The sequence below is a fragment of the Scyliorhinus torazame genome, chromosome 10 (assembly GCF_047496885.1).
Source record: "Scyliorhinus torazame isolate Kashiwa2021f chromosome 10, sScyTor2.1, whole genome shotgun sequence".
NCBI lineage: Eukaryota > Metazoa > Chordata > Chondrichthyes > Carcharhiniformes > Scyliorhinidae > Scyliorhinus > Scyliorhinus torazame.
Genome location: NC_092716.1, coordinates 136851672 through 136879211, shown reverse-complemented (window position 1 = coordinate 136879211; position 27540 = coordinate 136851672).

The window sequence follows — 27540 nt, the reverse complement described above, 5'->3', positions numbered from 1 at the left end:
ATCACAGCTTTCACACCACCCCGGCAGAAACCTCCCCCGTGTCATTCTGGTCCACATAATTGCAAATAGCCCCTTTTATTCTTTCACAAATTCCTTTATCTGCAAGGAGAAGTACGTTCATCCTCTACTGGGATCTTTGGTAGGTCGCCCTTTCAGCCCGTAGGTCCATCCAGTGTGGAGCATGATCAGACACCATGGGCGAGATTCTCCGACCCCCCGCCGGGTCGGAGAATCGCCGGGGGCTGGCGTGAATCCCGCCCTCGCCGGTTGCCGAATTCTCCGGCACCGTATATTCGGCGGGGGCAGGAATTGCACCGCGCCGGTTGGCGGGACCCCCCCCGCTCGATTCTCCGGCCCGGATGGGCCGAAGTCCCACCGATAAATTGCCTGTCCCGCCGGCGTGGATTAAACCACCTCTCTTACCAGCGGGACAAGGCGGCGTGGGCGGGCTCCGGGGTCCTGGGGGGGGGGGCGCGGGGCGATCTGGCCCCGGGGGGTGCCCCCACGGTGGCCTGGCCCGCGATCGGGGCCCACCGATCCGCGGGAGGGCCTGTGCCGTGGGGGCACCCTTTTCCTACCGCCTTCCCCACGGTTTCCACCATGGCGGAGGCGGAAGAGACTACCTCTGCGCATACGCGGGGTGCCGTGAGCGGCCGCTAACGCTCCCGCGCATGCGCCGCCCGGCAATGTCATTTCTGCGCCAGCTGGCGGGGCACTTCTGCCAGCTGGCGGGGCGGAAATCAGTCCGGCGCGGGCCTAGCCCCTCAACGTTAGGGCTCGGCCCCCCAAGATGCGGAGGATTCCGCACCTTTGGGGCGGCGCGATGCCCGACTGATTTGCGCCGTTTTTGGCGCCGGTCGGCGGACATCGCGCCGATACCGGAGAATTTCGCCCCTGAATCGTCGAGTACTCCATCCCAGTCACTTGTGGCACCAATGTCTTATCCAAGGGCAGCACGGTGGCGCAGTGGGTTAGCCCTGCAGCCTCACGGCGCCGAGGTTCCAGATTCCATCCCGGCTCAGGGTCACTGTCCGTGTTGAGTTTGTACATTCTCCCCGTGTTTGCGTGGGTTTCGCCCCCACAATCCAAAGATGTGCAGGCTTGGTGGATTGGCCACGCTAAATTGCCCCTTACTTGGGTACACTAATTTTATTTTTTTGAAATCTATGTCTCGCTGGAGTTCCGAAGAATTAGGGGGATCTCATAGAGACTAATAAAATTCTAACAGGACTAGACAGGGTAGATCTGGGAAGATGTTACCAATGATGGGTGTGTCCAGGACCAGGGGTCACAGCCTGAGGATTCAAGGTAAACCATTTCGGACAGAGATAAGGAGACATTTCTTCACACAAAGAGTGGTGAGCCTGTGGAATTCATTACCACAGGAAGTAGTTGATGCTAAAATTTTGAATATATTCAAGAGGCGGCTGGATATAGCCCTTGGGGAGAATGGGATCAAAGGCTTTGCAGAGAAAGCAGGATTAGGCTATTGAGTTGGATGATCAGCCATGATCGTGATGAATGGTGGAGCAGGTTCGAAGGGCCAAAAGGCCATCCTGTTCCTATTTTCTATGTATCTATGTCTTATCCAAACAAAAACATCTATCCCGGACATGGGAGAAGAAGCAAAATTCCCTCTTCCTAGGTCTCTCAAAGCGCCACAGATCCACAACTCCCCCATAAGCTGCATTAACCTCAACAGTTCCCCAGCCATGGCCGATATCTTCCCAGATCTAGAGCACTGGTGATCCAGCTCTGGGTCTCGGACTGTATTGAAGTCCACGCCCCCCGAGGATCAATTTGGGAGTATTCAAATTTGGGATCAATGCCAGAACCCGCCTCATGAAATCCACATCATCACAGTTTAGGGAGTAAATGTTGCCCAGACCACTGGGGGAGCCCTCCAACCACCCGCTTACCAGCACAAATCTGTCATCTGATCGGCCACAATCTTTGTTATTGTAAAAGCCAACTTCTTGCTGATCAACACATCCACCCCTCTCGTCTTCATGTCAAGCCCTGAATGGTGGACCAGAATGACCCACCCCTTTTTTAGTCATGTATGATCCACCTTTTTCAAGTGAGTTTCCTGCAGAAACATTAATTTGTCCCTAGATTCTTCAAATGCGCAAATATGCGTGACCACATAACAGGTCTATCTAGTCCTCGAACATTCTAAGTCGCCAATCGAGTAAGGGGGCACCTACCTCTCTCCCCCCCCCCCCCCCCCCCCCACTTGAATCAACCATATTTCTGTTTAAGCCAATTACCCTAGGTCGTCGTATCGCACTCTTGAGATGTCCACCGCCATTGACTCCTATACCTCTGCTTCTAACAGTATGGCCCGAATGTCAGCTCTCCTGCACCCTCCCATCCTATACCCCCCAAACTAGACCAAAAACAAAATCCAAATTCTGCCCTCCTCTCTCCATCTCAACCCCAAATCTCTTCTGTTTACTGGCTTTCCCGCCAGTATGGTGGCCCCAGACAAGCCTTCTCTGGACCTGCCACATCACCCACACAGGACCCATCATAACCACTGTCCTACCCTCCAGATCTCCTCCAAACCAGAACACATGACTCCCATCAGTAGAAAAGAAACAAGGAGGAGAATAATAGAGAAAGGGAAAAAGAAAGAAACACAAATAAACAGCATCAGCCACCAAGGTATGTTCCGCTTCCATCAAGGCCAGCCGGTCCTCATGGTCGGCGGCGCACTCCTCCATTTTCTGCAGTGAAGCACCCTTAGCTTCAAGTTGCTGTTCCATTTTTGTCCACAGCCACCCTAATCAGGCCTGTGGCTCTGGTCAGGTCCTCAGAGGTTTCCAACCTCTACTATTTAAAGTCCACCAGCAGGTCTGTGGGCCACTGGGCTGTAAGCGCCAACTCCGAGCCCGCCGCCATTGCTCCTTCATGAGTGCTTTCCAGGGCCTGCCTGCAGCCGTTACTTTAATTCCTGGGTGTGTGAGTGCCGCTTAGTTAGTTGGGTGTTTGAAAAATCTTCCATCCACGCTCGGCCGTACAAATGAGCATTATCGGGATAAAAAGAACCTCCCTGCGCGGGAGCCTCTAGGGTCATGACCGTCTACTACATGGTCACCACCGGAAGTCCAAATTACTATTTATAACAAGAGCGTTAACCTCACAACAGCAGCCCGAAAGTTCTGCTAGCATGGACCCATGAGCTAGCCATGTGCTTGCCTGCTCAGCTGATGAATATTCATTAATTTGCAGGCAGTATAAGAAGAGAAACCCTGTGGCTCAATGTTGGTATTCCCACCTTTGAACCAGGAGTTCAAGTTCCATTGCAGGACTTGATGGCCATAGAAGGTGTGGTCATAATATGACCAAATAGGTTGATTTTCAGCCTAAAAATCATTTCAGACACAATGGTGGGTGGTAAGAGTAGAAGAGCTTCTTGATTGGCCATACTGTAAAAGGCAATGCAGATCTTTGCATTACTTTGTCAAGCACAATCATGCACCAATCCAATGGAAATCCATGATCACCAATGCTCTCTGAGAGCATGTTGCCTGAAGGCAGAAGATAAAGGAGGAAGAAAAAACATGGAAATGCATAAAACAGAAAAAATGTGTACAATTTTAGAATAATTTTAAGGATTTTTGAATACTTGGAGTAATAATAAAAATGTGCACTTTGCATTTTACCAATGCATTTATTATTTCATCAGCGTAACAATGCTTCTTGATTACAGACTCATCAGACTGCCTTACAATGGTAATCAAATACAGATCCACCCATTTGGGGAGGAAATCAAACTAACCGTCAAACAGCAAGGTTTTGATATTGTTATTGCCTGGGACAATGCAAACTTTTTGATGGTATGTAGCATTTACTTAAATCTTATAATAACATGTATTTCATGAAAATGCCAAAAATCTGTGGACAATTAATTCACAAATTACCAATTGTTTGACTAGGGAAATACAAAAATACTAAGAATTTATCACAAGGACATGTTGACAGGATAGTGCAAGCTGCAATGTGATGCATGATGTTGTGTCATGTTTTAGCAAACAGAAGTGCTTGTCAAACTATTTTCTTTGAAGATAGTGGGTGGGATTCTCCGTTTCAAAGGCTAAGAGTTGACGCTAACCCAGAATTCATGGACTTCCCCGATAGCAAAACTGGTGCTGCACCTGCACCGATTCTGCGACTGATAAGGGGCTAGCACTGGCACCACATGGAACACAATTGATTCCAATGAAAAATGGTGCGGGATTTGTCGGCTCCATGATTGACACTTGGGAGACTGACAAGCTGCAGCCGCATATTTACATTTCAATACCCACACGCACTCATCCCAGCCAACAAGATGGTACTGGTTGTGCTGGACGGCGGCCATTCAGCTGATGGGTCAGCTGGCGCCAGAGGGCACCCAGGGGGTTGGCCTGGGGGGACACCTATATGACCTGTGGCCCTAAGGTTAAAGTGGGCAGTCAGCAGCATGCTCAGATGCATAGCAGCCTTGCCGGCTGTGGCAATGGTGCTCTGTGCCCGTCCACCCCAACCCCACAGCCCACCTCCTGGCCACCCCAGCTACACCCCCTGGCCCTGGCATAAGCCCCCCTGGGGAGCGGCACAACTGTCAGCAAACTTGGCGATGCTGGACACTTTCCATACCCCTTCTCTCTCCCTCAGTAGCCACCACGCCAGTGTCACGATTTTTAAAAGCACACATGAACTGCGCCATCAGGAACTGGGCCCTTTGGAAGAGGAAAATCGCAGAGGCCCCGGAGAATACCAGGTCAGGCCCACTAATGACGTACAAACGGTATTTACTGTGCGTTCATTCCGGAACGCATTGGCGCCACTGTCGAGGTGACTATGAATCGCGATTTGGCGGTAAATTGGCGCCTCCAGCAATCTCGGAATCGGAACCGACTCTCTGCACAATCGTGTTTCGCGATTTCTGCGCCGGCCAATGGAGAATCCCACCCAATACCTTTATAAATACATTAATTAAACAGGAAAAAACAGGAAAAAGTATGGTAAAGTCAGAAGCGGTTGCTGGCAATTTGAAATTAAAACATCAGAAGGTGTGGGAGCATCTGTGGAGTGAGAAATAAGTGTAACGGATCAGATAAATCAGTTCTAATGAAAGATCATCGAACTGAAACATTGACCCAGACTTTCATGCCTCCGACTGTCGGATGGAAGGAGGGGGAAAGATGGCAGAAGGGATCTGATATTGGGATTCCCACCCTCATTCCTGTTGCCGTCAGTTTTCATGTGATGAGTGTGGGTAGCAAATCTGAACTCCCGACCTGGCCAGCTCAATTGCAGGGGTAAGTATCTCCTAATCCTGCAATTTTTGTGGATTTGGGCCAGTTTATTCATGACTCATGGTGCACAGATCTCAGAGGAGTCATGAACCATAGTCTGGATTCGGAAATATTTTGAATGGCAAGTTTAAAAGATCATACATTTGCAAAATCTATGAAATTTTGGAAAATTCCAACCAATGTATTTACACCGCTATGGAGCAAAAACTGAAAGGTGTAAAGTAAAGGGTTAACATCAGAATAATATGATGCTGATGGAATAATGATGTAACATCACAATTGTATAACAGAAATCTAGAAAGGTTCCAACTTTGTGCAGAGTTTTCAATATGTACATAGTCTCGGTAAATAAAGCTTGCTTTGGGAGAATAGACAAACCCCAAAGATCCTGAGTGCACAACAAATCATGATGGAAGCGAACAGAGAATAAAAGACGCAGCAAAACTTTAAGAAGCAGCTACAGACCTGGCAAGTTGAGAGATCCTTGAAAGAAGGATGAAAAGAACAAATTTAAGTCTCACCAAAAGCTTGGAACATCGTGAGTGCAGCAGATGGAAGCTGAGACACAGACTGAACAGCAGTGAGCACAGACCTAAAGCAACAAGCAGCACCAATAAAGCAATGATTCCAGGGTTCAGTCGAAGCAGTGAATCCACAGTACCATTCCCAGATTCATTTTGGAGCATTGAAGGCTTGCAACTGGTCCGGAATTGGGGCACCTGGAGAACGAGATGCACACGATACAGAACTTGTGATGACACCCTGGCCTAGTGCATGGTCAATTCCAGCCCTACTTGAACCACAGTCAGAACACAAGTGAAGTAACCAACAATTCTTAGAAAATTGACTGAAGTCTTTGGCCCCTGGCTGTCCAATATTTCCAGTCACCAGGTTTGTAAATTTAAACACAATTACTGTTTATTTTTAACAAGACCTATAGTGAAATATGCAGCAAAAAGAATTGGTTAACTGTCATATAATTCCTAATTCCCCACTTTAACTTACACACACAAACAAGACAGACAAACACAGAGGGGTAGAGAGAGGTGAAAATCTTAAGTAAAATGAAAAAAGAGTCTTTGTTTCAGGTGGTGGGGTTTAGCACCTTACTCCTCTTCAGACTTTGCTTTCAGTTTGAGGTCTTTATTGTAGATTCATTCCGGTCTCTGTATTTTCAAAAAAACAGCACTCACAGCCATTCTGGAGAGAGAATGAGAGAAGAGTCTTGTCGTTGTTTGTGGCCTGTAATGGTTTTCCTGTAGATTCATTTATTCAGGTTCTCTGCAACTCCAAGAATACAGCAGTCACAGCCTCTCTGGAGAAAACACGGAAGAGAGCGAGTCCATAAGACTATAAGACCATAAGACATAGGAGCGGAAGTAAGGCCATTCGGCCCATCGAGTCCACTCCGCCATTAAATCATGGCTGATTTCAACTCCATTTACCCGCTCTCTCTCCATAGCCCTTAATTCCTCGAGAAATCAAGAATTTATCAACTTCTGTCTTAAAGACACTCAACGTCCCGGCCTCCACCGCCCTCTGTGGCAATGAATTCCACAGACCCACCACTGTCTGGCTGAAGAAATTTCTCCTCATCTCTGTTCTAAAGTGACTCCCTTTTATTCTAAGGCTGTGCCCCCGGGTCCTAGTCTCCCCTGCTAATGGAAACAACTTCCCTACATCCACCCTATCTAAGCCATTCATTATCTTGTAAGTTCCAATAGATCTCCCCTCAACCTCCTAAACTCCATTGTCCTTGTCCCTGTGCTACCAGGAGTCAAAATGAGCTCCTTGGGACTCTGCAAATCATCCCACTGAGATGAGATGCAATTAGCACAAGTTACCAGACAGAGTACAGCCTTTTAGCCAATTCAGCCAATCAATCAAACAAAGTCTTACCCCATCCCTCTCTGCTCCCCCCTCTGTTCAAACTGGCAGAGTGTTCTCTCCTGTAACTTCTGAATTCCTCACTCCTCTCTGCTGTTTGAGATACATGTCTATTAATCACCCATGAACCAAAAATGATACTGGCAAAATAAAAGAAAGAGGAAATAATGGAATGAACTGGAAGGACCCTTACATACCTCCCTAACAGAATGATACATCAGGGCATGGACATTTCATTATGAGGTAGGCAACAAATAAAGCAAATACATTCTCATTAAGTTAGTTCACTTCCCAGTCTATACATTGGTAACCAATCAGCTTTAAACGTGGTACGCATCCACAATCACATTATCCTTTCCGGTAATGTGCACAATTTTAACATTAAGCTGTTGTAATAATAAACTCCCACGGAAAAATCTTGTGTTCCAGTTTTTAAAGGTCTGTGAATGCAAGTGGATTTTGGTCTGTATAAACAAAGCTTTGTTGACTGTCATGTTGGACAGATACTGCAAAGTGCTGAAGGACAAGTAGCACTGCTCCTACCCCCAGGTCACAGGCAAAATGGTCTGGAAAAGTCCAGGGCAGCCAGCACTGTTTCGCCCACTAACATGGTCTTCAATCTCACAAACTCTACTTGGTGTTCTGTGGACCACAACATGTTCACTTGTTTCCACAACATGTCCAACATGCACTGTATTTCAGTCTCAAACTGAGCCAGTATCCATGGTTTTAGTCGAAACAGATGTGGCTTTGTTGGTTCAGAATTCCTTAATGTCTACATCATGATTAGTTAACGGAGTGCCACCTAGTGTTTCCCTATAACTATACTCTTTCAGTGTCTTTATTATATCTTCTCTCTGTTCTTCTGTTGATAGGTTTGCATCTTTAGATTTAGAACTCCCTCAAATTTTGAAACTGCGCCATGTTTTCATTCTCTTCCTCAAAATCAAAGACAACGTGCTTCCCTTTGTCAGGTTCCTGAATGAGTTTATTCTGCATTTCTGTCTCTTTCTGGCTCTCACGTAATGCAGCCAGTCTTTTCTGATTGTCCAATGAATGTTTATTCAAATCTCGAGGATCTTCCGTAGCCAACTACAAGCAGTATTGTCAATGCTGAGGTAAATATTTGGTTTATTTTTAATCAATAAACACTCTTCAATCCCTCCAGCTTTACATTCTCTCTTTTCCTTCACATGGTTACTTTCAAGTAAAGCCGAGGGTTCAATCTTCGCAGAGTTGGTTGGCTGTATATACACCATTCTTTGTTTTCCAGCTTTTACCTCCATGTCAGAGTCTTTGTAATCAAAGTCCTTATCTCAATTTAGTAAAACGGACTGAAACAATTTGTGCTTTGCAGATTACAACTGTTCTTCTTTACTTCCAAAATCAGAGGATGGCATGTTATTGGCTCCATGAGCTTTCTGTTTTTATTAGCAAATGTGTTTCAGAATCACTGCATGGTTCTGCATCCACCTCCCTCTCAATTTCCCAAACAAATTGATTACTGATTATTTCATCTCCTTTGTCATTTGCTGCCTTTACCTTGAAGAGACACCATGGACCTTTAAATGAATGTGGGTTAATCAGCTGCGCACTTGGTGTCATTTCACAGCCCCTGCTGTCCTTGTCCTGAATAACTGATGCCATGCCATTATGTATATTTTCCTTCAAAACGGGCAAGTACTGGGGAATATTTGCACCTGAAATGAATGGCAACAGATTTATTACAAAAGGTGGTAACAAAGCACTTTGTGGGGAGGCTGTGGCATAGTGGTATTGTTGTTGGACTAGTAATTCACAGACCCAGGTCAATGTCCTGGGGACTCTGGATCAAATACCACCAAGACAATGGTAAAATTTGCTTTCAATAGAAATCTGGAATTCAAAATCTAATGATGACCATGAAACTATTGTTGATTGTTGTAAAACCCCACCTGGTTCACTAATGTCCTCTAGTTAACAAAATCTCCGTCCTTACCCAGTCTGACCTACACGTGACTCCAGATCACAGTTAGTTGCAACTCCCAATGCTCACACTGATCTATCAAAATTGTTCTGTTTAACCCTTTTGAATTTGGCATACATCTGTCCCGGCTGTCTCCTTAAATTCCATAACTTTTGCCTATATGCTTCAGGATTATTAACACCCAGAATAGCCTTTTTTTTACCTCGTCATAATCCTCAGACAACCTTCCTGTGCCCGCCTCATGAATTAACTTTGCATGCGTAATGTCCACTTTTCTCTTGACCGCTCCATTTGGGTTGTTATTTTCTCAAAAGCCCTAAAAAAGGTTTGTACCTCCTTCTCTTTGAATTTTGGGAGGGCCTGTATAAATTTAAACATATTGCCACTGGGTTCTGTTCTCAGATTCAGCTCCCCTCTAAATTCTAATAGCTCCCTTCTAATATCTAGTGCCTATCTATCTTGTAATATGGGCGATACGGAGCACAGTGGTTAGCTCTGTGTACAGCGCCATGGTCCCAGGTTCAATTCCCACTTGGGTCACTGTATGTCCGGAGTCTGCACGTTCTTCCCGTGTCTGCGTGGGTTTCCTCTGTGTGCTCCCGTTTCCTCCCACAAGTCCCGAAAGACGTGCTTGTTAGGTGAATTGGACATTCTGAATTCTCCTTCTGTGTACCTGAACATACACAGAGTGTGGCGACTGGGGATTTTCACAACTTCAGTGCAGTGTTAATGTAAGCCTACTTGTGACAATAATAAAGATTATTATTAATCGGGAACTCCCTCTCTTTTGTTTTTTTCTCTCTCTCTAATTCGAACCTCCTCATTTTCATCTCTATTTATTTTTGCTTCATCTCCATTTCTTTTCCTTTTTGCTTCATCTCTATTTCTTTTTCTATTTTTAATTTCCTATCATGCTCGAACTGCAACTGAGTTCTATCCAGCTCAACTTCGCCACCAGAAAATGTGCTTGATGTTATACTACTTTGTGGGCTCCCCTGTGTTTCTAGCATCGCTTTCAAATTTAAATGTTGAGCAATCCCATCAGTTATCTCCACCTTCCTAGCTCTAGCTGGTAGCTCTACTTTTAATTCCGCAGCCAAATTGATTAGGTTGCCTTTTCAAAGCTCTTTTAAACAAACCAGAAACAAGTGATCCACCTGAAGCACTAGTAGCTTCGATTGCCATCCTGTTATATCATTCCAAAACTGCCGGCTCTTATTCGATTTATATTGTAACCCAAACATCGCCATCTACCATTCCAAAGATCCCAGACGAGCCCCCAAATTATGTCATGACACCCTGGAAGAGTGCACAATCAATTCCAGCCCCACTTGAGCCAGAGTCACAACACAAGTGAATTAATCAATAATTCTGAGAAAAATACCTGAAGTCTTTGGCCCTTGGTTGCCCAATAATTACAGTCACCAGGTTTGTAACTTTAAACACAATTACTGTTTATTTCTAATACGAAGTACAATGAAATATGCAGCAAAAAGAAGTGGTTAACTATTATATAATTCTTAATTCCCCACTTTAACTTACCCCACCCTCTGTGTCCCAGAGAAACTCGATAGGCTGTCCCCGAATTTTCGCTGCAACTACCGGTCGTCCGGACCTATCCCAAAGGGTGTCGCAGACCCAACTGGGGGAGTCCAAACACCGTCAGTCTGTTTCGGTTAAGTCCGTCTGATCTGAACGGGCGCTAACACTATGAATGGGCTCTGTCTTTTTCTTACTCAGAGTGCCCGTCTGCTGGGCTCTCTGTGGCTTTCTAGGGGCATTGCACTCTCTTGCGAAGTGTCCCAACTGTCCGCAGTTGTAACACTCCTGTGACTTGGGTGGGGGGCTGTTCTTTCCTTCATTCACCCATGCGGAGTCTGGTGTGTTGCAACTGCCTGTATATTAGCGTCGGCCTGCTTTTCCTCGGGATTCTTGGCTGCGGGTTTGCTTTGTATTGATTGCTCCCAAGCGCGGGACAATCTTTTCACTACCCACTTCTTGTTATGGGCCTCCTCTGAGGGATCATAACTCACGCAAGCTTTCTGTCCTGTTTCTGTGGCATGGGAGATAAGGGTGCGGGTCCATTTGGCCATGTTGTCTGGGGACAAATGGGCGCGGTCTAAGTCTCCAAAGACTGCTGCAAAGTGGATCCACAGGCGTCCAGCAAACGCTGTGGGGTGCTCAGATTTCTTTTGCCTACATTTGTTGAGGCCATCTACGGGGTCACCCCGGTTATACCCGATCGCACCCAGGATCGCGGTGTGCATTTCTGAAAGGGTGCCTCCTCCTACATTCTGTGGGTAGGCCTGCTACTGAAGGGCCTAAACTTAAAACCGTGAGCTTTACATGCTCTCTCTCATCCAGGCCGTACATGGTCGCCTGATGCTTGACTGTGGCAAAGAAATTGTGGGGGTCTGAGGTGGGGAGAAACGGTGTGATTTTCTCGCACGCGCACCGTAATTGGGGCACTGTTAAGGGGGTGGAGTATAGAAATTCTGCATCGTCCGATGTGGCTGTGCGGTGGGTGGTGACTGGGTTCATTGGAGCTTGAACTATCTGCTCTGTGGGGGGTTGAGGCGCTTTCCTCTTTTGTGGCTTTCCCTGCGCACATGTTCCCTGAACATATCTCTGCGCTGTTTCATTCAATTCTTCCCAATCAGGGCCGTCTTCCTGATCTAATTTCGCTCCAAAGGTTTCCTGGAAGCCTTTCTGAACTGAAAGCAGCGATTGCAGCTCTGCAATCTGCTTCCGGCACTTTGCATGACCTAATGTGCTTTGTCTTTGTTCTGTGGTGGCAGCATGGAGTGCTCTTAATGCTGCCTTTAGATCGCTGCATTGTCTCTGCAACGCTTCTACCTGCTTTTCTGTTTCTTCACGTACCAGGACTGCACGTTGCGTGTCCTGATAGGCCTTTTCAAATTGAGACTGGAAGCTGCTTAAGTGCGCCAGACAAGACTGGTGTGCCCTTTTGGCATCCTCCACCTCTCCATCTTTTGCTGCCAACTTCCTTCTCAATTCCAAATTCTCCTTTTCTACCTCACTTACATCGACCTTACTCATTCGATGTATGCTCTCAACTTCTTTCCGGAGCGTCCTAACAATCTCCTCTGTGCCTCGCAATTGTGCCCAGCAGGACACGATTGCCATTGGCTTGCGAGCTTTCCCTAAGCTCTTTTTGTGGATCTCGCTCAGGTTCTCCCACCAAGTATGTCCTATACTCCCGGGGTCTGATTCCTCATTGTCACAGAATTCATTCCAAAGGGGCCATCCTTTCCCTTTGAGATATTTCCTGATTTCTTCCTCCATAATGGGACATTGTTCCACTCTACTGCTGTTGGTCGCTGCGACCGCAAATTTCTCTGGGTTCATTAGGTGCTGCATTGCCTGCATTGACATCTTTCCTATCCGAATGCTGCTCTCCAAATTTGGGACAGGGTTAGTAATCCGAATGCTGCTCTTCAAATTTGGGACAGGGGTATTAAGGCGGTGCTGTAAATACGGGTATGGCTTTCGCTACTTTCCGATATACAAACTTCCAACAGTTTTGTCGCAACAAAAAATCTATCAGTTTTACCTTATCGCCCTGTTAGTTACTCATGCATACACACACTTCCGAATTTATGAGTATTGTTCAGAACTGCTTGAACACTTGTGGTTTTTTGTTTCCAATTGGATCTCTAATTCAAATTCTGGGTTCTCCCGGAGTGGTTTTCCACTTCTAGATCGGGTCCCGGCGGAGTCGTCAAATAATGTTGCTGATTTTCTCCTTGGTTCAATTGCTCTGTTTTATTACCTTTGCTCTCGAGTCACCAGGTATCTTTATGATACCGCCACGAGGTTCAAGTCCGAGTAATGATCAATAACCCAATACACCGATTAGTAAGATTTAAATCAAAGCACATTTCTTATACACAGTAATCGCTACTCATGCACAAATTCTACGTCTAAGCTACTTCTACAACTATCAGGTCGATACTTAACTTCGGACTGGCCCACCAGGTCAGGGGAACAAATGGCCTTTCGTTCGGTTTCTGAGTCTGCGGGATTCGAAGTTGGTACTGATTGGTAGCTTGGAGCGCCTATCTCATAGCGAGCATTGAATTAAGACTTATGTCAGTCGACAATCACTGCACCGGTCACGGTCAATGTTGATTTGTGTTGCTGGGTGACCCGGGCAGGAAGAAGAGAGTGAAGAGCGTGATTTGAACTTGGGGCGCAACTCTTATAGTCCCCAGGGGCTTCCCGCCTTTCGGGGCGGACCCTGTACCTGGTCCCAAGTGATTGGACTTTGTCCCAATCGCTTGGTTCGATTTTCTCCAATACTGGAGCGGTTCCCTGATCGATGGGCGGTCTTGAGGTGCTCGTTCACCTCCTTTGTGTTGGCTCCTGCTGGCGCCGAGGAGTCTGGCTTTGCTTTGTGTGTCCAAAATGTTACTTATTGTCCCCGGGGATTGCTCATCAGTATGTAGATGGCTGTTACTTTGTTATGCTGATGGCCGCTGGTATCAATGTTGTCTGGCTTTTGCAGAGGTAAATACACAGCAAACCTGCAGCTGCTGGTTTCTGTCTTGTTGGCTGACTTTCCCATCAGCCTTTGCCGTTTGCCATTTTAAATCGGGAGTTGGCCAATTTAGGTGGCTACAAAAACTACCACTCAAAAGCTGACAACTTGTAAAAAAGAGGGAGAAAATATTAAAGCAGAGCCACTTACAAGTGGTGGAAAAACCACCGAAAAAGGATGGTAAATGATACTGAAAACAAATATTGGAGTATTAAGCTTAAAATGGATGGACACCCCATAGAATTTAATTTAGACACGAGTCTCTGTTTCATCAGACAAAGTAAAATTTCTCGAGCAGATTACATTGCAACCATCACCTATCAAATTTCAGGCCCTGGTACAACTACATTGAAAATCAAAGGCCAACTCATGGCAAAGTTGAAGTATGAAGATATCTTCAAACCACTCTCATTCAAAATCAAGAAATTTCTCTCCTAATGAGAAAGGACTGCTTAAAATTGAAGCTAATCTATGAAGTGGATGAGGTTGCTGATGAGGGTTTTAGCAGTAAATTCAGTAATGAATTTCCAAATTTATTTTCTGGCCTGGGTAAACTAAAGACTAATGACCATACCACCGTACGAGCTGATGCTAAACCAATTTGCCTCTTTGCACTGAAGAAAACCCCATATCCACTCTCAGACGAAGCCTCAGGTGAAATTGAGAAGATTCAGCAGCAAGGATCATCGGTCACCATGCCAACAAATTGGTATTCGGAAATGGCCACAGTCCCAAAGCCAAACGGCATCATAAGAATCTGCATGGATTTAACTCTCCTAAACACATCAGTGCAACATGACTTCCAGCTTAGTCTGAGAATTTATTGCAAGCCACATTTGTGCCACTGCTCCTTTTTCAATTGTCGCATTTCTTCATTCTGTTTCTGATAATATCCTTGAGACATAGTAAATTGGTCAATGTTTGCGAACAATCTGCACTTGAAATAATACTGCCCCAGAACCTATTAAAGACACATCTGCTGCTACTATGGTTAGTCGTTCTAGGTTGTAATACTCCCAAGATCTCAGAGGGTTGTTTAATCTTTTCAAAATCATTTTGCTGGTCCACATTCGAGCAGCACTATTGCAACAGCTGTCCTAAAGGCTCAACGACCACATATAAATTTGGTCGGAACTTGCCTACTTTTTGACCACCCCAAGGAATCTTTTTGTTTAAGTTATGGCATGTTGGCAGTGCTGGCTAGGCTAATTTATTGCCCATCCCTAATTACCCTTGAGAAGGTGGTGAGCTGCCTTCTTGAAAGCACTGTAGCCCATGAGGTATAGGTGCAGCCACATTGCTGTTCGGGAGGGAAATCCAGGATTTTGACTCGGTGACAGTCCAGGAATGGTGATATATTTCCAACTCAGGATGGCTGAGTGGCTTAGAGGGGAACTCCCAGCAGTGGTTTTCCCATGTATCTGCTGCCTTGTCCGTGTAGATTGTCATGGTTGTTGGTTTTGAAAGTGCTTTCTAAGGGGCTGCAGTGCACTTTGTAAATGGAACACACTGCTGCCCCTTATGTATCTGTGGTAGAGAATGTACCAGCTCAGGTAATAATAATAATAATCTTTTTATTGTCACAAGTAGACTTACATTAACACTGCAATGAAGTTACTGTGAAAAGCCCCTAGTCGCCACATTCCAGTGTCTGTTCGGGTACACAGAGGGAGAATTCAGAATTCTCAGCTGGTGCGGGAATTGAACCCGCGCTGCTGGCCTTGTTCAGCATTACAAGCCAGCTGTCTTAGCCCACTGAGCTAAACCATCCTCTGATACCAGGCAGGCAGGCTGCTGGATGGTGTCAGGCTTCTTGAGTATTGTTGGAGCTGCATCTAGTGATCTGCATATCTGTATATATACAAGGGGTCAATGTAAATGCACTACAACTAAGCAATCACAAGAGGGAGCACGGGAGATGTATGAATATAGACAGACAGGAAGTCAGAGGCACTCTTCACAGGAACAGCAGCTGGTGAGCAGGACACAGACAGGCAGCTCAGATGTAATCTAGTATAAGCGCTGGAGAAAGAACAAACTCACACAATAAAGCATCTACTTCAACTCTAAGACTACGAGCTGTATTCAGACACAAGGAATAATACATGGTACCAGGAGACTTCAGAACGCTTACTAGAAGATTACACAAGATGCAGACAAAGAAAGATCGAAATGACAAGTAAACTAGTACCGGACATTTGATGTGGGGAGACTTCGCTGATTCAATGAAACTCGTTGGAACTCCACCGCAGCTGAAAACAACTGGTAATTTAAGTAATCGATGGAAAAGTTTTAAACAAACTTTCGAAATATATATCATAGCTAATGATTTAAGAACAGCCTCTGAAGAAACAAAAATAGCACTGCTCCTAGCAGGACATAAAGCGAGAGAAATCTAGAACTGCTTTAAATACGTGAAAGGTGAAAACAACACCAAATTAGAAGTCATACTCAGAAAATTTGAAGATCACTGTAACACCAGTAACAATACTGCTTTAAGACATTCAATGTTTGGAGACCAAATTGCACAGGGAATGAATGATGCTAAACTCAAACAATCATTAACAGAACATAAACGTTTAATACTGAAAATCGCGATTGAAAAGTGCAGATCACAAGAAGAAAATAACATTTAAGTGTTTACCTTGAAAGAACACTGAAAAATTTCTTCTTCAGGGGTCTAAAGAAGTTAAAATGGCGTCTAAGCACATTTTAAACTGCCCGGGGAACAAAAGACGCAAATCTGGGTCTGCGCATGCGCAGGAAACTGCAGCCACGCATGCGCAATCGAAAAAAGAAGTTTTGCGCGCAGATCGTTCTGTGCATGCACAAGCCACGCATGCGCAGTTGAACAAAAAGAGTGCACAGTTCAAAAATGGATCTGCGCAAGCCATGCATGCATGCACAGCTTATGAAAAAGCGCACAGTAAAGGAAAATCGATATGCGCATGCGCAATCGATTCCTACGCTTTATGTCACAAGTGTCATGATGTCAGAAGACACAGAGCACGCCCACTTAAAGGGGAAATGCCCGGAAATCACAAACAAGACTCTTAAAGGCACAAAACCCAAGAATTCAACCTCAAAAGGCACAACATTGCCTGAACTTCTACCAACAGTTGAAAATAACTTCCGCAGCAGCCTGGAACTATCAATTTTCAGCATAAAAAGTGAAGAGCAAATCAACAAATCCGAAGCTAAAGCAGATGATGTGTTAATTAACAATGGCGAGGACAATAACAAATCCGAAACACCAGAAGATGATTTGTTTATCAAAGAATACTACTCAAGCCAAGGCTGAGTGGTTCGGATACAATCGTAAAAGCATCGGCGATGCGGTCGAAAAGCTCAACACGACTCTACTCATGGTAGATGAATCCAATACCATGATGCAATGGCAGATCGTCGATACATTGGATGACAGCAACCTGTCAAATACCCAAGATGAACATGGCGCCACACAGAGTGTACTGACCCACTCCGTTGAAAGAGCACAGATCGACTCCACAGAGAGAACACTGCACGACTCCACACAAAGAGCGACGCAAGCCTCCACAGAGAGCTTGTTGACAGACTCCAAAATGGAGGCAATTAAACACTCCATGGCGAACGGCATGCATGATCAAGACCATGAAGGTCTACCCACAGTGTCTGAGCAACCAGAAGCAGACTATGAACGTCTACCGGGAACACATAATCAACAAGAAGACAATGTAAGTCTACGCACTGTATGTGAGACAAGTGATCACAATCGACATACAAGATGTGCAAGATCACAGCGAGAGTGACAGATCTCAGCTCGTCTGTACAGAAGCACTCAACAATCAGAGTAGGGCTACTCATGAGTCCAGTGAGACCACATCAATTGAAACCTCATCTACTCTAAACTACCCAGAAGAAAATGAAATCTTGAAGATTTTGACTCCAGAAGAGGAGCACCAAGGAAGCAAAGAAGAGGAATCAAACCCACCACAAATGACTGATGTCACCAAGATCAATGCAACATCAGATCATTCTCACAATCCTCAAGAAGAAACGCTCAATGAAACATCAGATACCACAAAGCACACTGACACCAATAACTTTGAGAATGACTCAAATTATCCACACAGAACAGTTATTGAACGCAACAAGAACAACAAAAACCACAAGAAGCACAACCGAAACAAGAACAACAGCAACAACAAAAACCACAAGAAGCACAACAAGAACAACAAAAACTACAAGCACAACAACAAAAACTACAAGAACAACAACAAAAACAACAAGAAGCATAACAAAGACAACAACAAGCATGACAAAAACAACAAGAACAACAACAAAAACAGAAACAACAAGCACACACAAAAACAACAAGAACGACAAAGAAAACAACAAAGACAGAAATGACAGAAATAACAACAATGAAACAATGACCTATACAGCACGGTACAACTATGCCCATGAAGGACAATGCAACAGCACACTCCAAAACAATGTCAACATACTGTGGCATGACAACGAATCTCAAAAATTCACATTTGCTGCAGCTTTCAAGGCAGATGACACACTAAATCGATACCACAAACACAGATAAAAGTCCACGTCAGTCAACATCAGTGGTTCGACCATCGAACACCTCATGATGACTTGTTGGTTACTTAAAAACAATAACACTGATGACATTCACAAAGAAATTACAATATCAATATGATCACATCAATAACAGAAAAAAAACTCAAACGGAAAAATTCATGAAGTTGGAACTCATATATGTTTTTATTAAGATTGGACTCATAAATATTAATTGGTTTTGTATAATGACCAATATCATCACAACTTGTACAGATACACATATCATAATTAATCTAACTGTTTTGTACAATTTTTGTACAATAAAAATATATAAAACAAAAAAGGGGGGATGTAGTGATCTGCATATCTGTATATAGACAAGGGGTCAATGTAAATGCACTACAACTAAGCAATCACAAGAGGGAGCACGGGAGATGTATGAATATAGACAGACAGGAAGTCAGAGGCACTCTTCACAGGAACAGCAGCTGGTGAGCAGGACACAGACAGGCAGTTCAGATGTAACATAGTATAAGCGCTGGAGAGAGAATTAACTCACACAATAAAACATCTACTTCAACGGTAAGACTACGGGCTTTATTCAGACACAAGAAATAATTCACTACACTGATCCCAGGCAAGTGGAGAATATTCCATCACATTCCCTACTTGTGCCATGTAACTTGGCGGAGATACTTTGGAGATTCAGGAGATGAATGACATGCCACAGGATTCCTAGCCTCTGACCCATTCTTGTAAGCACAGTGTTTTTATGGCCAGTCTAGTTAAGTGCCTGATCAATTGTAACCTCGAGGCTGTTGATAGTGTAGGATTCAGCGATGATAATGTCACTGAATGTTCAGGGGCACTTGAAAGATTCTCCCTTGTTGGAGATGGCCATTGTCTTGCACTTGGGTGGCGTGCATGTTACTGTCCATGTGTCGGACCAGTTTGAATACCTGAATCGTGCTGAACATTGTGCAATCATTAGTGAACATCGCCACATCTGACCTTCTGATGGAAGTCAGGTCATTGAGAAAGAAGCTGAAGATGGTTGGGCCGAGGACTCTACCCTAAGGAACTCCTGCAATGATGTCCTGGAGCTGAAATGATTAGTCTAAATAATCCCAATCAACCTCTTTTGTACTCTCTCTTCGGCGATCACTCACTAACGAGTATGATTGTCCACCTAAGAAACTCCATTATACTGGTCATGGGTTTTGTAGGTTGTTGCACGGCTGATGAATCCGATCCTAGAGTCATACCTTCGACAGCGCACTTGGCAGGTGTTTCTGGGAGGAGAGATAGGTCCTTGGACTCTAGATCGATGGTATTCCTTTCTGAGGGCCTTCTCTTGCCATTGGGTGCCCTCGATGAATTGTGTCCCTTCAATCAGGAGGTTCCTCCAAGTAGGTCTCTTCTGAGCAAAGGTCTCCTAGGCATTGACATTGAAGTTGCATTTCTTAAGGTAAGCCTTCAGGGTGTCTTTGAAGTGCTTCTTTTGTCCTCTTCTTGGGAAAGAAGATTTGCTTTGGAGTCAGGACTCTGACATCCTAAGCACATGACTGGCTCAGTTGGTTTCAGATGATCATGGCCTCAATGCTGGTGCCCTTGGCTCCTTCAAAGACACGGATGTTAGTACACCTGTCTTCCCAGCTGATGTGGAGAATCCATCTCAGACAGCTTTGATGGTACCTCTCCATGGCCTTGAGGTCGCATCTGTACATAGTACAAGTTTTTGAGGCATAGAGAAGATTTGGGAGGATGACTGCCTTGGACATGAGGATCTTGGTGTCAGTACGGTTGTCAGTACGGGTGTCGCGGTCATCAAAGATTTTTGTCCTTGGGCGTTCAAAGGAGGCACTTGCGGATTGGATATAATATTGGATCTCTGCATCGGTGTCAGCCTCAAGAGGAGAGGTGGCTCCCCTGGTGTGGGAAATGTTCCACATTTGGGAGGATTTCTCCGTTGATCTTGATGGAGTGAGAGACCGGATCTTGGCCTAGGATGGATTGGTAAAGGACTTCAGTCTCCTTGAGGTTGAGCCTGAGACCGAATCTTTGTTATGCTTCTGCAAATGTCTCAAGTATGACTTGGGGATTCTCTTCTGAGAAAGTGGAGATGGTGATGTCATATGTATAATGCTCCACGAGTGATGTCTGTGTTGTTTTCTTGTTGGATGTCAACTGGGTGAGGTTGAAACATTTTCTGTCCATCCTGTGGACGTTGCCCAATCCACTGGGAAGCTTGCTCTTGACAAGGTGAAGGATGCTGCTGATGAAAATAGAGAAAAGGGTGGAGGTGATGACACATCCCTGTTTGACTCCAGTCTTGACCTCTAAGATTTTTGGTTTTAATTCCGTCGGTGAGGACTGTGGCCGACATCTTGTCATGGAGGAGTTGGAGGATGTTGATTAATTTCTCTGGACAGCTGGCCTTTGAAAAGGTCTTTCATAGCACTTCCTGATTGACTGATTCCAAAGTCTTGGTCAGATTGATGAAGGCCATGTAGAGTGGTTGATGTTGCTCCTGTCATTTCTCTTGAAGTTGCCAAGGAGCGAAAATCATGTTGAATGTTCCATGGTTTGGTCGAAAGCCACACTGGTTTTCTGGAAGGATTTCAGAGACTGGAAGAAGGCGGCTCATGAGGATCTGGGTGATGATCTTCCCAGCGATGGAGAGGAGTGAGATTCCTTGGTCCTTGAAGATGATGGCGATGACGGTGTTCCTGAGGTCAGCAGGAACGTCTTCTCTGTCCCAGATTTTCAGCAACAGCTGATGGAGATGCCGGGTTATCTCTTCTCCTCCAAGGTTGAAAATCTCTGCTGGGATCATCCTGCGGTTTTTCCATTCTTCATGTGTTTACTGGCAGCTTCGACTTTGTAGACACTTGAGGGGAGTCCAAGATCATCATTGATGGGGATTTAGGGATTTCCTCAAATTTCAATCTATAGTTGTGTCACGTTTTTGGAGTTCTTTGAAGTGTTCTCTCCATCGAAGGCCGATATTTTCTCTGTCACTCAAGAGGGTTCCGTCCTTACACCCAACCGGTTTGAGGCCTAGGGCATTGGGTCCATATATTGCCCTGGTGGCACTGAAGAAGCCCTGGGTCTCATGCTTGTCAGCGAGGAGTTGCAGTTCCTTAGATTTCTACATTCTCTACACCGAGTCTCACACCCTTCAGACAAGAGGATTGAGGCAGGTCGGAATGTTGGTGAAAAGGTGTTTAATAATTGCTGAATGCATGTTGTGCCCTGACCCCTACATCTAAACCATGTTCTGCACCCTGCCAACTTAACTGGTGTTGAACATCCTTATTTTAGGTGAGGAGGGGTTATTGGGTTACGGGGATAGGGTGGAAGTGAGGATTTAAGTGGGTCGGTGCAGACTCGATGGGCCGAATAGCCTCCTTCTGCACTGTATGTTCTATGTTCTATGTTTTGTTCCATGTACCCGGGCTCCCTCGTGGGATGGAGGTGAGACCAGAGTGAGCTCCGAAGCTTTCACCTTCACCTGCGCAGCCAGTCCTGCAGGCCCACTCTCGTCACAACCAGGGTCTCGATACCGTCAACCATGGAGCAGAGACTGGGCCACATGCCTTAACGAGTGAGTCATGTTCCTTTGCGCCTCAGTCATTTCCCTCTGTGACTTGCCCAGGTCAGTCAGCGCCCGGCCAATGCTCTCCATGTCCTCAGCCATGACTCTTTATGACTGGGCGAAGCTCTGAAGCCCTGCAGCAATGTCTATGTGGGCCCGGTACATGGCTGCCTGTGACTGGGTTCCTATGTTCTGAGTCTCAGCCATCGTTGGACAGTGTGCCCCAAACCTCGGATGTCTTGCTCCATTGCTGTGACATTTTGACCCAAGGTTTCCACCGTGGTTGCCACCCGTTCAGTGTTGGCAGGGTGCCATGCATTGTTGGCATGATCTCCTTCATCTGAAGGTAGTTGGACTCCTCCAACTGCACCTTCTGGTGCTGGAAAGTTGCTGAAACCCTCTCCTGGAGATCCTGGCTCTGCATCTGCATCTCCACCAGTGATGGGATCATACTTTCCGGAAGTGTGATCCCTGTCTGGACTACTGCTGGTTCCTGGGATCAGGCAGCCCTCTGACCGCCCTTTCTCTCTGGAATTCCTACCTCCACCTGATGTGCTGTACTATGTGTGATGTGCGTATCAGAAGGTGACCCAGGTGCTTCCTCACTAAAATGCCCCACCAAGGTGATAGTCTTGCAATGGAGGAGGGTGCAGGTGACAGCAGTGCCAAGAAGTCAGCGTCATCCCCAGATTGGTCCTCCGGAGTGTGCTGGGGTTGGGGTGAGATACCCCAAATGGGCTGACATGGTTTGTTGGTGAACCTGCAAGACAAAAGACAGAACACATGATGGGATCTTGGGAAGGAGTTGTCTGTGGGAGAGAGGTGACTCACTTGCTACCGGGACATCACTTTGACTTAGGTGCTCACTTGATTGTTGCATGCCGACCTCCGCCTTGGAGTTAGCCCTCTCCTCCACCTCCCTTGATAATACCATTGCCTTCTGATCGGTTGAGGTGTGAGCCCAGACATCCGGAATGCCCCCTCCGGTCTTCTTCCATTCCTTTCTGTTTGGGCCATCTTTTCCTAGGGGACCCATAAATGACGTTGTGAGATTCATAGTAGCGAATTATATAGGGAGTCTGTAGCTTGTGACGTGTGTGCAAGGCAGTTGGCCAAAGAGGACAATACCGGTGTTGGTGTTTGGTAGAGGGTTGGATTTAAGTGAGGTGCAGGCAGGTGGATTTTGGTTGACCTCTCGGGGAGTGGGAGAGGTGATGTGAGGAGTGAAGGAGAGGAATGATGCCAGGAAAACAGGGTGGCTCACTTGAGCGGCCCTAAGTAAGCCAATCGTTTTTCTTGTGGCAGTGTGTGCCAGTCCGCCTGGTCCGGCTCACCCCGCTGAGAGCCTCGGCCACCTCTGTCCAGGTCAGGTTAATGTCTGCGGGAGATAGCCTCCTGCCCACCTGGGGAAGAGGGTGTCCCACTTCTCCTCCACTGCATCCAATAATCTCTTGAACCCCGCGTCCGTGAAACATGGTGTTGCACTTCATGGAGCCATCCTCTTGGCTGAAATCTGAGTGTGTGGGGAGTGGAGTACTTATAAGCAGCTCCAGCTTGTCAAGCTGTCCAGCACCAATTCTGGCCCCAGTGAATCCGACGCTGGCAGGAATGAAAATTGCTCTCGACTCACATGGGCAGAATGCTAGCCCATTAGCTTGTCCTGAATTGCTCCAGAAATAGTTCCCCCAAAGGGAACGCGAACCACACGCAATTCAGTCCTGGTGTCCATTCTTAGACTCTCAAACGGGGAATGTCGCCAATATTATTATCAAAATTGATCTTTCTAAACTATTTGACGTACATTTCTGCCGAGGAGTAGACATCTAAAAATACTTATTAAAAACTAAGTTCTTATTCCATGTTTTATTTCCACAGGTTGCACTTGGTGATCAACATCAAAATAAAACGTGTGGCTTGTGTGGTGATTTCAACGGTTCTCCAGATTATAATGAATTTATCGTGGCTGGTAAGAAACTCCGGTTCAAATAAATTTTGTTCAAATAAATTCATTGGTAACATTAGCTGAATACGTAGGGTTCAAAGAGAAATGCTAAAGCAACTAAAAGACGGGCAGAATAAGATTTGTCTTGTTCTCTCGCTCATAGGTAAGTCAGTCCAGTTGAATGAACGCAAGCAAAGTTTATTTCTTAAAAACACATTTTGGTACATTCACACGAAATTAACTGGAAAATGCTTTTTCAATGTCTCTCGAAATGTCCTTAAAGCACCAACGAGTAGAAACAAAAACTTCAATGTAAAAGTGACTTCATATTTAATAATGATGATAATAATCGCTTATTGTCACAAGTAGGCTTCAGTGAAGTTACTGTGAAAAGCCCCTAGTTGCCACATTCCGGCGCCTGTTCGGGGAGGCCAGGACAGGAATTTAACCCGCGCTGCTGCCTTGTTCTGCATTATGAGCCAGCTATTTAGCCTAGTTAAACCAGCCCCAGATTTACAAAATTAAACGTCATTTGAACAAAGGCTTGAGTTGAAATGTTTATTTTCCGACGGCTACAATTTTCTCTGCTGATCAGTTGGACGACTCACATTCTTAAGGAAATCCTTATTTGGTTTTGCCACTTACTTCGTTTCATTGGTTTTAATTCTCAGCTGAGACCCCTTAATTCGTTCAGGAAAGTGTCAGTCACTTAACAGGCAATTGGTTAATTAGACATTAATCAATGACTCCAAATTAATTAACTGTCCCATGACTTTTGTCCCACGTTCAAACTCCTCACGTCACATCTGGTCTCAGCTACGATATTATTTCAATCTTGTCGAATATACCTTCATATCAGAACTTGTAGTACATTATTTGTAACATTTGAGGCCGCCATGGACAGTATTCAAACAATTATAACTTACTCATATTTCTACAAATTCAGTAATTTTCAAGAATCATTTTAGCTAATATTTTAAAGGAGTCCAACAGGCAGCTAATATAGAACTGAATCCAAATGTCTCCTATAGGAATATAAAAAATAAAAGGGTGTTAAAAGGAAGAGATGAACTGATTAGGAACCAAAAAGGAGATTTGGGGCATTTATTAAGGTATTAAATGAATACCTTACATCTGTTTTTGCGAAGGAAAAAGATGCTGCACAGGTCATGGTGAAAGGATTTAATTAAAGGGGTTAAAATGGATACGTTGAACAGAGGAAAGTTACAGAGGAAAGTGACAGTAGAGATTGTGGAGTCATTGGCCGTGATTTTTCAATCTTGCTTAAACTCGGGGAGCAAGATGACTGTAAAATTGCAACTGCAGGGTAGTCAGTTTAATTTTATTGTTAGGGAAGCTTCTTGAAACAATATTTGGAAAAAATAATAGTAACTTAGGTTTAATTAAGGAAATCCAGAATGGATGTGTTAAGGGCCCACCTGTATATAATAAAGTACAACTAATATACAATTGACAGTCCCTGAAGTGTAGGTACACTTAGGGAGGGAATTCTACAGATTTTGACAGTGACAATAAAGAAACTGCGGGATATTTCCACGTCAGGATAATGGATGTCTTAGAGGTTACCTCCATGTTGTGGTGTTCCCAGGTATTTGCTGCATTTTTCCTTCCAGATGAGTGCTCTTGGGCTTGGAATATGCTGCCTCAGGAACCTTTGTGCATTTCTGCAGTGCATCTTTTCAATGGTACACACGGCTGCCACTGTTCATCAGTGGTGGAGGGATTGAATGTTTGTGGAAGGGATAGCAATCAAGTGGACTGCTTTGTCCTCAATGGTGTTAGGTTTCTTGATTGCTGTTAGAGCTGCATTCATCCAGGCAAATGGAGAGTATTCCATTACATTATTGACTTGTGCTTTGTAGATAGTGGAGAGGCTTTGGGGAGTCAGGAAGTGAATTGCTCACCGCAGGATCCCTAGCCTTTGACCTACACGTAACCACAGTATTTTATGGTTAGTCCAGTTCAATTTCTGGTCAACGGTAACCTCCAGGATGTTGATAGTGGGGGATACAGAGATGGTCATCCCATTGAATGTCAAGGGGCGTGATGGTTCGATCCTCTCTTGTTGGAGATGATCATTGCCTGCCACTTGAATGTTACTTGCCACTCATCAGCCTAAGCCTGGATATTGTCCAGGTTTTGCTGTATTAGATATGGACTGCTTCAGCATCTGATGAGTGTAAATGGGACTGAACATTGTGCAGTCAACAGCGAACATCCCGACTTCTAACCTTATGATGGAAGGAAGAGCATTAATGAAGCAGTTGAAGATGGTTGGGCTAGGACACTACTCTGAAGAACTCCTGCAGTAATGTGCTGGAGCTGAGAAGATTGACCTCCAATCATCACAACCATCTTCCTTTGTTTCAGTTATGACTCCAACCAGCAGAGAGTTTTTCCGCTGATTCCCATTGACTTGAATTTTGTAAGGGCTCCTTGATGCCATACTTGGTCAAATGCTGTCAAAGGCAATCACTCTCACCTCTGGCGTTCAGCTCTTTTGTCTATGTTTAAACCAAGACTGTAATGAGGTCAGGAGCTGAGTGGCGCTAGCGGAAACCTACTGAGTGTCACTGAGCAGGGTATTGATGAGTAAGTGCTGTGTGATAGCATTGTTGATAACTCCTTCCATCACTTTACTGATGCTCGAGAGTAGGCCGATGGAGTGGTAATTGAGAGGGCAGCCCCTGCTCTTTCTAGGAAGCACTTGAGAACAAAGAGGCAGCCTCATAAAAAACTGTGGTTAGGTAAGCAGCTGCACCCCTGAGTTAATGGGGCCTTGTCGAACTATATAAATTAACAATCCAAATATCCCCTTTGAAACTGCCTTGACCTGTCAATCAAAAATCGTATCAGGTAATTGTGTGAGAAATTGATTGTGAACAATACCGTTCAAAGTTTTTTGCCTTTTAGGCATACAACACAGGCTTTAAAAGGCAATGTAATTAAGGCAATCACTCTCACCTCTGGCGTTCAGCTCTTTTGTCTATGTTTAAACCAAGACTGTAATGAGGTCAGGAGCTGAGTGGCGCTAGCGGAAACCTACTGAGTGTCACTGAGCAGGGTATTGATGAGTAAGTGCTGTGTGATAGCATTGTTGATAACTCCTTCCATCACTTTACTGATGCTCGAGAGTAGGCCGATGGAGTGGTAATTGAGAGGGCAGCCCCTGCTCTTTCTAGGAAGCACTTGAGAACAAAGAGGCAGCCTCATAAAAAACTGTGGTTAGGTAAGCAGCTGCACCCCTGAGTTAATGGGGCCTTGTCGAACTATATAAATTAACAATCCAAATATCCCCTTTGAAACTGCCTTGACCTGTCAATCAAAAATCGTATCAGGTAATTGTGTGAGAAATTGATTGTGAACAATACCGTTCAAAGTTTTTTGCCTTTTAGGCATACAACACAGGCTTTAAAAGGCAATGTAATTGACTGTGAGAAACCTACTTCAAAGGTTTCCACCATTTTAAAGGGATTACTTTTACCTTCATTCCACAGACCTATCAACATGGCATACTGACAGACATTTTAAAGGGTCTGGGGTACAGATGAGAACACGTTTACTTTATTATTAGATGCCGAGTGACTGTTTAATGGGCTTACAAGATTGCAGATGGGGACAGTAGCCAAATGAGCCTCATCCAGGGAAGATTTCTGACCTGAGCCCCTCCAGCCCAACAGAAGCCCCCGACCCCCACCTCCCATG